The sequence below is a fragment of the Mus caroli genome, chromosome 10 (assembly GCF_900094665.2).
Source record: "Mus caroli chromosome 10, CAROLI_EIJ_v1.1, whole genome shotgun sequence".
In the NCBI taxonomy this organism is placed as follows: domain Eukaryota; kingdom Metazoa; phylum Chordata; class Mammalia; order Rodentia; family Muridae; genus Mus; species Mus caroli.
The window spans coordinates 127,403-143,394 of NC_034579.1; the positions used below are offsets into that span (position 1 = coordinate 127,403).

The window sequence follows — 15,992 nt, forward strand, 5'->3', positions numbered from 1 at the left end:
ATTACGGTCCTGAGGAGGTTCAGATTTAAATAGAGGGCCAGAGGCATGCATAATTAATAGGCTTATTCAGGTGTGGTCCCATGTATCACTGACTTAACGTGTGGCCTCCAGTGTCTCCTGCAAGGCGGTCTGACAAGTTGTCAAAATTATAAAATCTCCCTCCTTCTTTCACCATCAGTCTTTTCTTTCTCCTGGTGTGAAATTGCCTTCCTCCCTTCCCTCCCTCTAGGAAATTTCAGTAGATTGGTAGCAATGGGGAAGGATACAATTGTTTCTCTTTAGAATATTTTTACTCCCCTGCCCCCAGGATGAAAGAGGAAGATGTTTCTGGGGTAACTGATGGGTGCCAGATGTAAGAACAGGTTTCCAGAAGGCCAGAGTCGGGATTCTCCACATGGAGACTGTGTGCCTGAAATAAAAAGTGACCCAGTCACGTCTTAGTAAACACAGCTTCACAATGAAATCAGGTCAAAGGTTTCTGAGCAACTCAATGGCTGTGTTGTTCAGGAAGTCCCTTGGAGGGTAAATGACAGCAGCATGGTTGAGAAGTAGACTTTGAGGAGCTCAGGGCCAGCCTGGAGACCATATGGCTGCTGTCTTGTAATTACCGATCATTTCCCGACAGGTGTCATTTCATACAACAGTGTACCCTCCCCACATGACGTAATTGGTTCTGGCAGAGTTCAGCAAATCAGAGCCTGCCTGACTCACCAAGGAGATGGTTTGGAAATTGGATACTTAAAAAACCAAAACAAAACAAAACAAAAAAACAAAATACCCCCCTCCCAAAATAAACCCTTAAAGTGCTGGTGCTGTGGTGGTTGGTGCCCATTGTTTGTGATGGTTGACACTGATAATCAGCATCTACAATCACCAGAGGGACAAGCAAGCATCTGGGCCGCATGTCTGTGAGGGATTTTCTATGATGCGTGTTAACTGAAATGGCAAGACTTACCCTGAAGGTAGGCTGTGCCCACTCTATTGGCTGGGAGTTCTGGACTGCACATAAAAGAGAAAGTGAGATTAGGTATCAGGGACCCTTCTCCTCCCAGTCCTTACTCCCCCTCCTCCCTCTCTCTCCTCTCCTTCCCAACTGTGGTTGCCACATGGCCATCTGCTTTATCTCTTGCTACCATGGCTTCCCGAACATGATGGGCACTGCCATGGAACAGTGATCTGAAACAGACCCTTCCTTTCTTACGTTGCTTTGGTTAGGTTTTGGCGATGAGAAAAATAACTAATATCAACACCCTGTCCCTCTGGGACATCTCAGGAAGACTTGAGGTTGCCAGTGAGATTGCAGACCTGGCCAGTCAGTGCTAGAGACACCAGGAGAATGTGGGGAGCACGTAACCCAGTCAGCACTGAGTGAGTGGGAAGCTATTGCTGCCTTTCACAGGCTGCAATCAACAACTCTGCTTTGAGAATGCTTTACATGTTGAGTGACCAGGTCAGAGCCAACTAGGACTACAGGGGAATAATGCTGGCTGTGAAGCTGCAGTCCCCTGTGACCTCATTGTCCCAGGATACTTACTGAATAACACCAAAGAGGTGTCTACTTATGCTTATTTTCTTTCTAAACAAATACAGTCTAAATATCTGGCTAAATAATAAAGTACCTAAAGAAGTTAGGTACTTTGAGGATCAAACCAGAAACGAATGTAATATTTCTCCAAATAAATTATATTGGAATCTTGGCCTAAAACTACCCATTCATATGTGGTCCGATTAAATTGAATTAAAATGTCTTTGGTGGAGGGGGCATTGGGTTTTGGATTTTACAAGACAGTGTCTCTCTGTGTAGCCCTGGCTGTCCTGGAACTCTGCAGGCAAAGCTGACCTCTAACTCAAAGATTTACCTACCTCTGCCTCCCAAGTGCTGAGATTAAAGGCATGTGCCACCACTGCCTCTTAATTGATAGAAATATGTGTGTATGTATATATGTATATATATATACATATATATTACAGCATGATATTTGGAGTATGCATAAATATGGAGGTGTTACATGGGATAATTTTCATGTGTTACTTAATGTAACTATCTTCCTGTGATAAGAAGACTTAAAAAATCTACTCAGTGGTTTTCAAGTATGCAATAATTTTACCATAGTCACATAGGTGTCTTCAGCATATTCCTCTGCCACACTGAGATGCTGAGTCCCTTCATCAGCATCTCTCCCAGCTGACCCTCTGCTCAGGCCTTGATAAATATTATATGCTGCTTTTATAAATTTGGTTTTTCAAGCTTTCAGGCCTGAGTGAGATCAGTAGGTATTTGACTCTCCATCCTGGGTTTATTTTACTTAATATAATATCTACAGATAGTTTCACCTGTGTCGTTACAAATGATATGATTTCCTTCCTCTTGAAGCCTAAATAGTATTGTATGTGCACAAACATACATTTTCCTCATCCATTGATGTACCAATAAACAATTAGATTGATTCCTTATGCTGACTGTTATGAATAGTGTTATGGTTATCATAGGAACACAGATCTTTGACATTTGGATATTCATTTATGGCCTTCTGTGGTTCTGAGGATTAAACACAGGACATCGCACACACTGGGTGGGCAAGAGCTTCACCATTGAGCTATAGCCTCCACTATAATACACTTTCCTTTCAGGTTTTGTTTTGTTTTTTCTTTCTGTCTTTCTTTTATATATGTACCCAGAAGTGAGCTTCCTGGCTCATATGGTAGGTTCCAATTTTAATGTTCTTAAGGGATCATCATAGTGTTTTCCATAATGACTGTTCTAATTTGCATTCCTGCCAACAATGTGATGTTATTCCCTATTTTCCCTACAACCTTGCCAAAATGTGCCTTTTATCTTTTTGCTTTGTGAGAAAAGATCTCACCATGTAGCTCAGGTTGGCCTCCATCTTTCAGGAATGCTGGGGTTACAGGTGAATAGCAGCAGGCCTGGATCCTCTCATTCATTGATAACCATTCTAAGAGGTATGGTTTGCATTTCAGGCTTCGATTTGCATTATCGGATGAGTAGTGATGTTGAGCTATTTTTATCTCTTCTGCAGAATTCCTAGTTAGTGCCTTGCCTGTCTTTTATTGAGCTGTGCACTAGAACATTGAGTCCCCTGTATCCTTTTCATCATTAACTCGTTAGCACATGCATAGCTTATAGATATCTTGTCCTGTTCCATAGGTTTCTTCATTTATTAATTCCTTTTAGTTTAATGATTCCAATTGTCTAGTTTTGTGTTTGTTGCCCGTGATATTCAAAACATTATCATATAGATAAGTGTTCTGACTTTCTCATGTTTTCTTTGAGTAGAGCTGCATATCTTACATTTACACCTTCTGTTAATCTACCTATGTACTTCTGGGTACTTTCCCCTTCCCACCATGGCTGCAAGGTCAGGCACCTGGAACATGCCCTGGGGGAGGGGGAGGGGTCTCAGCAGCAGCAGGCCCTGTATTACTAACGCCTTCCAAGTCATAATCTTCTCATTTTAAAATAAGGGTTTATTTAATTCTTATTTCATTTCTATTTTATTTATGTTTATTTATTGATCTTATGTCTATGTGTCTGTATGTATGTATATGCACCAAGTATGTGCAATACCTGAGGAGGCCAGAAGAGAGGTGTCAGATACTCTGAACTGGAGTTACAGATTGTTGTAAGGTGTTATAAGGGTGCTGAGGACTGGACCTGGGTTCTCTTCAAAGACCACCTGTATTCTTTTTTTTTTAATTTATTTTTTTAATTAGGTATTTTCTTCATTTACATTTCAAATGCTATCCCAAAAGTCCTCTCTACACTCCCCCGCTCACTCCCCTACCCACCAACTCCCACTTCTTGGCCCTGGCCTTCCCCCATACTGAGGCATATAAAATTTGCAAGACCAAGGGGTGTCTCTTCCCAATGATGGCCAACTATGCCATCTTCCTATATATATGCAGCTAGAGACACAAGCTTCGGGTACTGGTTAGTTCATATTGTTTTTCCACCTATAGGGTTGCAGACCCCTTTAGCTCCTTGGGTACTTTCTCTAGCTCCTCCATTGGGGGCCCTCTGTTCCATCTAATAGCTGACTGTGAGCATCCACTTCTGTGTTTGCCAGGCCCCCGCATAGCCTCACAAGAGACAGCTATATCATGGTCCTTTCAGCAAAATCTTGCTGGTGTATGCAATGGTGTCAGCGTTTGGAGGCTGATTATAGGATGGATCCCTGGATATGGCAGTCTCTAGATGGTCCATCCTTTCATCCCAGCTACAAACTTTGTTTCTGTAACTCCTTCCATGGGTGTTTTGTTCCCAATTGTAAGAAGGGGCAAAATGTCCACACTTTGGTCTTCATTCTTCTTGGGTTTCATGGGTTTTGCAAATTGTATCTTGTATCTTGGGTATTCTAAGTTTCTGGGCTAATATTCACTTATCAGTGAGTACATATCATGTAAGTTCTTTTGTGATTGGGTTACCTCACTCAGGATGATGCCCTGCAGGTCCATCCATTTGCCTAGGAATTTCATAAATTCATTCTTTTTAATAGCTGAGTAGTACTCCATTTTGTAAATGTACCACATTTTCTGTATCCATTCCTCTGTTGAGGGGCATCTGGGTTCTTTCCAGCTTCTGGCTATTACAAATAAGGCTGCTATGAACATAGTGGAGCATATGTCCTTCTTACCAGTTGGAACATCTTCTGGATATATGCCCAGGAGAGGTATTGCAGTATCCTCCGGTAGTGCTATGTCCAATTTTCTGAGGAACTGCCAGACTGATTTCCAGAGTGGTTGTACAAGCTTGCAATCCCACCAGCAATGGAGGAGTGTCTGCTTGTGGACGTTGTACATCGTGGTGCGGAGCCTAGTGCGCACCACGATGTACAACGTCCACAAGCAGCTTCTGAGATCTTCTTTAATTTCTTTCTTCAGAGACTTGAAGTTCTTATCATACAGATCTTTCACTTCCTTAGTTAGAGTCATGCCAAGGTATTTTATATTATTTGTGACTATTGTGAAGGGTGTTGTTTCCCTAATTTCTTTCTCAGCCTGTTTATCCTTTGTGTAGAGAAAGGCCATTGACTTGTTTGAGTTAATTTTATATCCAGCTACTTCACTGAAGCTGTTTATCATGTTTAGGAGTTCTCTGGTGGAATTTTTATGGTCAGTTATATATATTATTATATCATCTGCAAAAAGTGATAATTTGACTTCTTCCTTTCCAATTTGTATCCCCTTGATCTTCTTTTGTTGTTGAAATGCTCTGGCTAGGACTTCAAGTACTATGTTGAATAGGTGACCACCTGTATTCTTAAACCACTGAGCCATCTCTCTAGCTGTGCCTTCCACAACTCATCCTCTGAATGCGGGAGATGTTTGTGAACTCCTTGACTTTTTTCTTTCACACTTCGGGAGTTCTACACAATGAGCATATATTTTATTTTAGAAGGTGGCATCGCTTACCACAGGGAATCACAGTGAAATGTGATTTGATTTATATTTCCAAGGCTTACTCTGGGCCAGGCCCCATGATAAAGAGTCATACTAGTAATTTCAAGGACTCTTTCCAACACCATGTGAGATACTATGTTTACACCAGTTTTCATGTGAGGAGACTTGAGACTGGGAAAACATCTTCCCTAGATTAACCAACTACAGAGTGATGGATCCCAGACGCACATCGAGTGCCTAGACTAGTAAAGATCACTGCATTACTTGAGGTGTTTGTTTATCTGTTTGTTTTCAATGTAGATGTTTTTATATATGCCAAGAAAAGCCCCCAAAACAGAAATTGGAAATACTCACCCAAACATGTAACTGTGTTTTGCCTCTTTGTTTGAGAGTGGGGAACAAAACGTGTGGCTCAATCTCATAACTTATCACAGGGTAGAGACGGCTAAGCACTCACCCAAGATCTGAGCTTGCCTTTCCTCCCTGCACTAGGTCCCAGGTCTTTCTGCCATTAGGAATGGCCCAAACTTATTGGGCAGAACAGATTCCTGTCATCTCCTGCTTGGCCCATGAAGATGTACCCTGTGCTATCTTCCAGGCTTGTGTCTCCTGGTGGCTTGATTTCAGCACCCAGTCTGACCTTCAAGTGACCTAAACTTCAGCATGAAGACTTGATGACACAGAGCTCCCAGGAACAGATTTTTAAGTGGAGAAGGGCTGTTGACTTCTCTGGATTAACAGGTAAGCATGGAATGATGGCCCACTATGGTGGAACTGTTATGTATTTTGGGCATCTGCTGCAGCACTCAGCTTGTGCTAATGAACACAGTTACTGGCAGAGCAGCAGGTGCAGGAGTAGAGCATGAGGCACCCAGACCAGATGGAGACGAGTGCTCCATGGAACCTGGGCATGCTCTGCTGCTGCTGCTACTTACTACCCAGAAAACAAACGTAGTTATTCAAGGTTTTCTGACTTATCAATTTATGCCAAAAGGGCCAGCTATCTAGCTATAGCCTAGCTATAGTCCATACATAAACATGATTCATATATTCATATATTACCATATCACGTTTGCTAATGGTCTCCATTAGCTAAGTTCCGTAGAGACCATTGTTTTTTCGCATGTGTATGCAGAAATTTGTTAAGACCTTGGATGTTTGGCGAAAACAATCCATTGGTCTTGATCTTACAAACACGATTCGATTCCTGGCCTTGGTTCTTAAATGTCTCTGAAATGCCATTTCTTTTCTGAATACTCTGTGTCTAGGGGAAATGTCTCAAAAGATGGCTTTTACAGCAAGCAGACACTTCAGCCTTTCAATGAAGCTCAGGGTTCCTTCTAATTTGTTGCAAACACTCAGGATCTCTCTGAGGAAGACAAGCTTGAATTCTCTGTTCTTCTTACAATACAGTTGTTCACACCTTGTTCACAGTGTGAAGCTGAAAAGCTGCTAGCTCTTGCCTGGCTGGAACCAGCCATGCCTTGCCTCAGAACATGCTGAGACTGAGAATCAGATTTGTTTTGTTTTTGATATAGCATCTCTCATACAGTAGTCTAAATTGGCCTCTACTTTCCTAGGTAGCCCAGGTTAGGCTTGAACTTAAGGTTGTATTGCTCAGGCTTCTCAAGTGGTTAGATTACAGGTTTGGGGCATGATGCCTGGTTCAGAAAGATCAAATTTATGAGGAAGGCTGTTAAGGGATAGAACCTGGCTGTGGAGACACATGAGTGGCCGTGACAAAGAGGACTCTGGTCTGCAGAGGCACATGGAAACTTCCTTGTCTAGATGTGATGGGTATACATCATGCCAGCATACAGGGGACTTTGTACACATGAGAATCATGTTGATGAAATGCCACATGACACATAGCTACAGTGGCCTGCTGCCTTTACAAGTCCAATTTGGCAGATGTTCTAGTTTCATTTCTATTGCTGTGATTAAAATAAAACAAAATAAGAAAAAGCCCCCCAAAACAAACAAACAAACAAAAACCAAAAAAACCCCAAACAAATAAACAAACCCCCCAAAACAACAAGACCTCACTGTGTTCTACTTTCCTTTCAGATTCTGTGATAACAACCCAGGGAAGTTTAGTTGGCTTACACTCCAGGTCACAATCCATCACTGATGCAGGCCAGAACAGGGACACAAGCAGGAACTGAGGCAGAGACTACTGGAGGTGCTGCTTACGAGTTTGCTCACTGGATTCTGTTTCGCTTTCTTACCCAACCCAGGCTCAGCTGCTCTGGGACAGGACTGTCCATAGCGGGTTGGGCTCTTCTCAGTCCAACATCTGTCAAGACAGTGTCACAGACATGGCTCTAGGCCAGTTGATGGAGAGAATACTTCATTTGTGGCTTCTTCTTCTTGAGTGACTCAAGGTTGTGTCAAGTTGACAGTAAAAATTAACCAGGGTAGCAGGCTGTCTTCCAAACTTCCCTTGTATGCAAGGTGATTCAAGGATTAAGCAATGGTTATAAAAATGAAGTCTTTAAGACACTGGGTGGCATTTCTCCAGGGTCATATGAGGGTTGTCATATGTAGTATTAATATTTCCCTTAAATATTGACTTCTAGCATATTGAAGTGATTCTTAATGCCTTTCTCTTAACAAACAAAACAGAGAAAAGAATATAAAACCATTATAGCTTATAGAGATAACATTTTTTTCTAGTCCAAATGGCATTTGGTGTTTAAATGTCTTTATTTTTTAAATTAGCATATATGGTCATGAATTTATTCATTATACCTGCTGCTTGCCAAATGTCATGCTAAGTACTGGGAATTCTGTTCTAATACAATAAGCCAAATCCATTATGCATTTTTTCTTCTGAGGTCTTATGGTATAAATCATGTGTTAAAACTACTTTTTTTGTCATTAGCTCCACATATTTTCTTCAGAGACCATTTGGCTTAATATTTTAAATCTCTAAGCTTTGACAAGCTGTCTCAGACATGTCAACTGCAGCCTGAGGGCCACACATGTTCCAGCATAGCTATGAATACAGTCCGACTGAAGAGGATACTTTCATTTGGTAATGTCAAAAGGTTGGGCACCCCTGACTTCTTGTCCTTTGAGACATTTAAAAGATTATTATAATATTTGGTGTGTGTGTGTTGAGGGGGTACTCATGCCATAGTACATGTGTGGAGGTCAGAGGACAACTTGTAATATCCACTTCTCTCCTGCCACCATGCAGTCCCAGGGATTGAACTCAGGCCATCAGATCAGGTTTGGGCAGAATCTGACTTTACTCACTGGCCCAGAACCTTTTTAATCACTTATTTTAATTGTCAAGACTGTTGGGTTCCATTATGCCATTTCCATATGTATATGCAATGTACTTTGGTCACACTCGCTCAGTTCCTAGTGGCCCCTCTCAGTGAGTTCTGCCTTTCAAGGACTCTTCTTTAACATACGCTGAGGTCCAGAGGTCATGAGGCCCAGAGCTCAGTGTCTATTAATTACGGCTGAACTTCGCCGCACTTGTGTGGGAATTGATCATTTTTCAAGTTAGACTTTCAGCTGACCTGCAGCTGTAAGATGGTTCCTAATCCTAAGCATGCTATTTTGTGTCCGTTTCCTTCATTCTGTATGAAGAGTAAAGTGGAAAAAGTCAGCCACCCAAAAGCCATGCCTTCTGCCTTGGAAAGTGTTTACAGTGGGGCTGCCTCCCTCCCATTAGGAACCATGGCTGACAAACATTGATGCCCACAGTTTGTGATTCCTTGATGGCCTGGACAGAGCCCCACAGTTCTCATCACATAAAAATCTAAGCAGCCCTAGAAGTAATAGAAGTGGCTTTTGACTCTGTGTGTGTGTGTGTGTGCGCACGCGCGCGTGTGTGTGTGTGTGTGCGCGCGCGCGCGCACGCGCTAGTGCAGCCTAGTCTCATAGTGGTTTATACCAGTTGGAAGCTGATACTGTTCTGGGAGGTCAGAAAGATTGCCAGCCTTGAAATGATGGAGCAAGGAAAATGCAGGAAGGTCAGGATGGTGAAAAACTGCCAGGCCCATCAAGGAATCACAAGAGCAGTGCTGGAGGATGGAACAGTTAGAGCCTGAGGACAAGAGATGTCCCAGAAGGTCACAAGAGGGACTCACTTCACTTACACACAGATTATCCCTGGGATACAGACCAGCCCAGATCTACCTTCCAGGTTCAGCAATTGCAGATGGCCTGGCTTATCATCCCCATGTGGCATCTGGCTTGTCCTGTGCCTGCTTGCTTGACTTTAAAGGACAAACCAGAGAACACTGCACAATAAGTAAGTAAGTAAGTAAGTAAGCTTCTTAGAGTTCCCCAGAAAGACTGAATCATGCATCTCCTAGAGCTTTCCTTTCTGGACCCAACGGCGGCTGTTCTCACTGTGGCTCTGATATGTATTTCGGACAGTTTGGGGGATGCCTCGAGTCTCCTGATCATCATGCTCTGGTGTGTTTCTGGGTTTTTTTAGTCTAAAACCCCTGTCTCAGTTCCTGAGTGCTCAGACAGCCAGAGGGCATCTGTGGAATATTTTATAATCTCTATTTCTGTGGGTTGGGCAGTCAGAGCAGAGGACACTTCCCTTTACCCAGAATTCCACAGCATATTGCCCTGCTGTCTATCTAACCTGTGTCCACTGATTGCTTCATTACCAATATGATCCATTTTTGCTGTATTATGACGGCAGTGTTATAATTTGGTCTCTTTTCCGTACAGTATGTATTTGACATACTGAAAAAGAGGTTTTTTTTTTCTTCTGTTATCTCTATCATGGAGACAGGAGAACAATTATTTACATTTTAACACATTATGATTTCTAAGATCAAAGTAAACTGACATATAGGATTGTGACAGACTATTCTCTTAGGTATCTTTAAAAATTGTTTGTGAATTTTACTCATACATGTAATATATTTTGATCAAATCTACCTCCTGTGCCTTCACTCCCAACTCATCCCCCTACCCTTCCACCATATTCCATCCAAAGTTAATACTGAGCCCCCCCCCCCCATGGATCCAACTACTCCACTTAGTGCTGCCTTTATACACTTAGTATAGGATCATCTCTTAGACCATGGGTAACCTCTCAGGAATCACATCTTTGAAGAAAACTGACTCTTCCAACAGCAGCCATCATTTGTCAATAACTTCTCAGCTAGTTGCGTTTGTTTTTAAGATATAAGATTATATAAGAATACTTAACAGAATGATGATAACCAAGATGATTTTACCTTTCCAAAAGATTCACTAGTAGGGCTGGAGAGGGAGCTCAATGGGTAGAGGTATTAGTTCTCAATCTTGATGATCCCAGTTTGACCCCTGGAACTCATATCACAAGCTGGATTCATGGTGTGCACCTGTCACTCCAGCACTCCATTGGTGGGATGGGACACAGATATAGGACAGTCACCATGAAGTTAGACTGGAAGACACTGTGCAGCAGCAGTGACATGGGAGACCCTGCTCACAAGGCAGAAGGTAGGAACTCATGCCTGAAAGTTGTCCTCTGACCTTCACATGCATGTTGTGGGACACTGACCCATGGGCATAAACGGATAAAGGCTTAAGGAAAGATGGTGTTGCTGGTGGTTCTGCTGCTGGTGCTGCTGGTGCTGCTGGTGGTGCTGGTGATGGTGCTGGTGCTCATGCTGACAGTGATACTGATTTAGGTTTCTGCAGAGTAAAGACACAGAGGAGAGAGTATTTAGGAGAGGGAGGGAGAAATGAGAATAGTATTTGGATAATATAGTTGTCACCCAAAAGATTGTCCCTAGTGGTCTAGGACACTGGTCCTCAATCCTAGCTGCATAGTGGAATAGCCTGAGAATTTTCAAATGACAATATGTCAAGATCCCATATCCCATTCATTAGAGAGCATGGGGCTGTGGTTACTGATGTAAGTTAACAGTGTAGTAGTTCAGAATGCAGAGGAGGAGGAAGAAAGCCCCACTGTCAGTCATTAAGGACAGTTGGAGACTCCACATTTGGAGCTCTGAGAGCAATCTCTATCAGAGAGGGTTTGGTGTGTATTTCTCTAAGGCTTGTTGTCCCCAAAGATTTTTCTCAGGGAGACAGCATGATTTACCAAACCAAGCTAGCATGTGTGAATAGTGGTTTTGTATGGCTATAAACTTGAGACTCCAACATAAAGGCCCAGCTTCAGAACTGAAAGGGGATGGGATCATTTTAGTGGGATCTTACAGATTAAAGGATCAGCAAATGAAAAATAAGATCCCAACTGTACTATCTGTAAAACAACAACAACAACAACAAAATCTCGGCTAGGGGATTGCTTAGCTTCTGGAAACTCATAGCTGCTCTCTGTCTCTGTCTGTCTGTCTGTCTGTCTGTCTCTGTCTCCATCTCTCTGTCTCTGTCTCTCTCAATTTACAGTCTTATACCCCTAGCTGCCCTGGTACTGTTATTCCAGGCTGGATTTAAACTCACAGAACCCATCCTGGCTTAGCCTCCTCACTGTTGGTGTTATAGACTAGAGGCATGAATTAATACATCTGGAAAGAATTTGGGGTAGGAAGAAAAGTGTATTAAGGGTTGAACCTAGGATCTAGCACATGACAAGCAAATAAGCCCTCTCTATTGTTAAGCTAGAGTTCCAGCAACAAATAAATTAATTCTCTATTTCTTTTGCTACTTTTCCTCCCTTTTCCTCCCCATCTGTCTTCCCTGCTTCCATCTCCAATTTCTTAGTAACCCCCTTCTCTGAGGATAAACCTAGGGCCTTAGCATGCACTAAGCAGGAACTCTACCATAGAGCCACACTCCAGGCCTCCTTATCTTTCTCTAGTATGTAATCAGCCTTGAAGGTAGATGTGAGCATCCAGGTTGTATGGAAATGTATCTGAGTGTATTGGAAATTGGATTGCCAGGGCAGTGTGTTGAGCAGTGGGACCTTTAAGAGGTGATCGGGTCAAGACAGCTCTGTGATCGTGACTGGACTAACGTACTCAGGGATCAGTGGGTGGCTAGATGGGTTATTAGAGAACCGTCATACAATTTAACTCATTCCAGTTGCTTGGTCAGACTCACTAGGCAAGCGAGGCAATGATCGCTGCCATGCTATAATGGAACTGGGAGGCAAGCACCAAATACTCTTGGACCTCCCAGCCTACAGAATGTGAGTGCAATAAACTTTTCTCAAAACAGTAGGGAGCAATGGACCAAGGCAGCTGTCCTGCAGGGTTTTTGAAAAATTTTGTGAGATAACATCTGCCTAAAACATAATAGGAGTCAGTGATGGGTAGCTTGTGGCATCACTAGGTCCAAAATATTGTAAACCTAGGTCATCTGAGGATAGATAAGATTTGCACAGGATCTGTCTACCCTGAACTGAACATAGGCCTATTTCCTTGAGGAATGAGTAAGCATAGCAAGGTCTCCTGAATCTAACCACAAGGCTGTAGTAAGAAGTTTCTCACACCTTCACTGGCAACAGTTATGGAGTTCTGGCTTCTAGAAGAACATCCAGTTCTTCAGATAATTGATATTGGGGGTACCAGGTCTTTTACAAGCACCCAGACATCCCTCTTCTGGTATGTACCCTGTCATAGCATTTGGTAGCATGCAATGATTCTGACAGTCTTAGATCCACATGGGGTGTTGAGTTTTAGAACAAGGAACCCACATAGTCCTCCACAGTATGTAGTTGGCATGTGGTGACCACATGATGTCAGTGGGAAGGTTCACATCCTTCTGGGTCATTAGGATTGCTGGTTCTTCAAACAAGAAATTAAAACCAGTGTTTCATTCTCTTAGGCTGGAGGGCAATGCTTAATTCCTTTTGCTATTATTATAGTTATTAAAATTTATAAGCTATTTACAATTACAAAATGAGACTGCAGTACAATATGTTTCAGGGAGTGGCTCCCAAAGTGGTTCTGAGTGGTTTGCTATTGGTCCATGGTGACATAAATACACAAACAGGAGTAGATATTTATGAGTTTTGAGGAATTTGACTGTATCACCAGAACAGGATTTAAGCTGGTCAGAACATTATCAGATATAATAACTCACAGCGACACAAGCTACATGTTAGCTGTAACTACAAGAATACACATTGCTGTGCAGTGAATCTGGAGAAAACAAAACCAGGCCATGCCCACCTTAGGGGTGGCTTTGAGTATCATTCCTACTTTGCAGCTATGGCAAGAGAAAGAGCCCACAGCAGTCCTGTGGTTACAGTGTCAGAATTACAATCTGACTCTCCACTTGCTTCCTCACCCATTGCTCACAGCAATGTATTCAGAAAGCTAAGGCTAATGCCAAGTGAAATGGAGTGTACAGATTCCATTCAAGGGTAGGATCTTGGGAGAACTGGGAGACAATTGTTTCTTTGTTCATTATGGAAATATAACAAAACTCATGGGAGTGTCTCTCTGGAGGGAGAACCGTTGCTCCCTATGACCTGAAACCATTTCCACTTTGTTGGGGCCTGTGCTAGGGAGACATTAAAACAACCCCAAATTTCTATTCCCCTCTCTTCTCTGCCTTTTCATCTTCCCTTCTCTTCCCTCCCCTTTCCTCGTCTTCTCTCCTTGTCCATGTCTTTGTACTAGGGATTGAATCTAGCACCTTGTGAACACTTGGCAAGTGCACTCTACCTCTGAACTAAATCCCTAGCTTTAGACCTGAATTTTTCTATATCTGTCTTGAAGAATCAGAAAAAAAAATAGTGTGTAGACAGGCCTACCCATTCATTGGTTTGTGGCACTATCATGTGTTAGTCACTGTGCTTTTTCTTGAAGGAACTCAATAACAATTAGCTGTGCCATCATCTCTAAGAGCTTTCAATTTAGTGGGAGAGGCTGATGATCACCAAACTCTGTCATTAAAGAGATAGAGAGGCCATTGTTTGTCTCACAGTTATAGGAAGTTCAAATGTCAACATGTGTGAGCTCCAAACTTTCTGTCCTTATGAATATATATTCTGTGGGGATAATGTGCCAACACACACACACACACACACACACACACACACACACAGATAAAAGAAAGAGGAAGAAAAACAAATAGGTCAAGGGCCAGAGTGTATAGAGACAAGGCCTGTCTGGTGAAATGACATCTGAGCAGAGACTGGATCATATGAAGGCTTCCCCTGGGAACATGTGATACACAGGGATGGTGGCCATGGCCAAGTATGAAAGCAGCATCTCACTCAGACTAGAATAGTCAGGAAGGACTGAGGAAGAATGAAGACTGGCAGGATGCCAGGGAGCCTGGGGAAGAGACAGGCCAGGATCACAGGAGAAAACAGGCTTGAATGTAGAATCACGTGGGCGGAGATTTTGAGAGGACGCTAAAACACAGAGCAAGAGCCAGCTCAAGACAAGCCTGTGCACAAGGCCAGGTTGTCTTGCACTGTAGCCTGAAGGGAATGGAAACTACAGGAGGCATTGTCAGCACAGTTTCAGTCAGCAGGATGTGATCGTATTTGCATTTAACAACCTCTGTGTGGAAGCAACAGCAGTAATGGAAAGAAGGAGTTCCAGCCTGAAAGACCTGAATAGACAGAATGGGAGAGGGGAGAGGTCTGGGAAGGACAAGGACAAACCATGGAATCATTAGGATCCATGTACTGATTGGAGCCTAGGTTTGAACCCAGGGTCTTAAGTATGTTAGATGAGTACTATGCCACTGAGATACACACTTCAGCAAGGATATTGCATATGATCTGGGTCAGTCCCTTGGGGTCAATGTTGCTTGCTAGAATGTTTAATATTGGTGAAAGAAACCTCCAAGTGACTCAGTAACCAGCCTGGACTGAAGGAGAGCTGGGCTGTACCTGAGAGTCACGCTCTGTCAACAAGAGTGCTAGGCATGCTGAAGTCTCTATAATAGTGGACTGGGAGATCAGTTCAGTAAGTGATTTTGAGCATGACTTTTTTAATCTTAACAGAGAAGAATAGATTAGCAACTCTGAAGTGTCAAAGTGGATCACATGCAATAAGAAGGAATTGTATTTGTGTGAAGATACTTGGGTCATGACAAAAGTGTATTGCTTATTGTGATGGTGCTTTTTTAAATTATTTGAAAAACACTGGGTTAGAATCTTTTTACATTGCTGAGAATATCTGGCCCCCAACATTCACTATACAGTTTTTGTTTTTGTTCTATTAATAAATTGATAAGAGGACTCATCTACTTTAGACATATATGCCTAGTACCTCTGCACTGAATGTCTGTGCTATCCATCTGGGGCTGGGAGCTAAGACCAACTCGGTCTTGTTGTGGGGTGTCTGTGGCAGGTAGATGGTAGTAAAAGTATCAGAATCTGTACTTTACGCAAAATGACAGCATTGAACAAGGACCACCACAGCCTTAACAAAAACCCATCTCTGCAATGGTACCTGTCCCACATCTATCTCCCTGTCTGGGACTGCCACCACACTTACTGTTGGTTCCTGTGCTCCAGGATTATGTCTACAAAGCAGCATGTATAATATTTCCTATCCTTCTTGTAAAATTCCCTCCTTAGCACAATCTCTTTGAGTCTGCCTATGTGTGTTTCCATGTACTGCTACTCCAGATTAACTCATCATCTTTGAAGAATCTATCTGCTGTGTGGG

The 15,992-nt window shown here is 42.6% G+C and overlaps 1 pseudogene; it reads right to left on the reverse strand.

Annotated features, from left to right (window-relative positions):
• LOC110303395 overlaps positions 1-15,992 on the reverse strand; it is a 94,007-nt pseudogene that overhangs the window by 73,585 nt on the left and 4,430 nt on the right.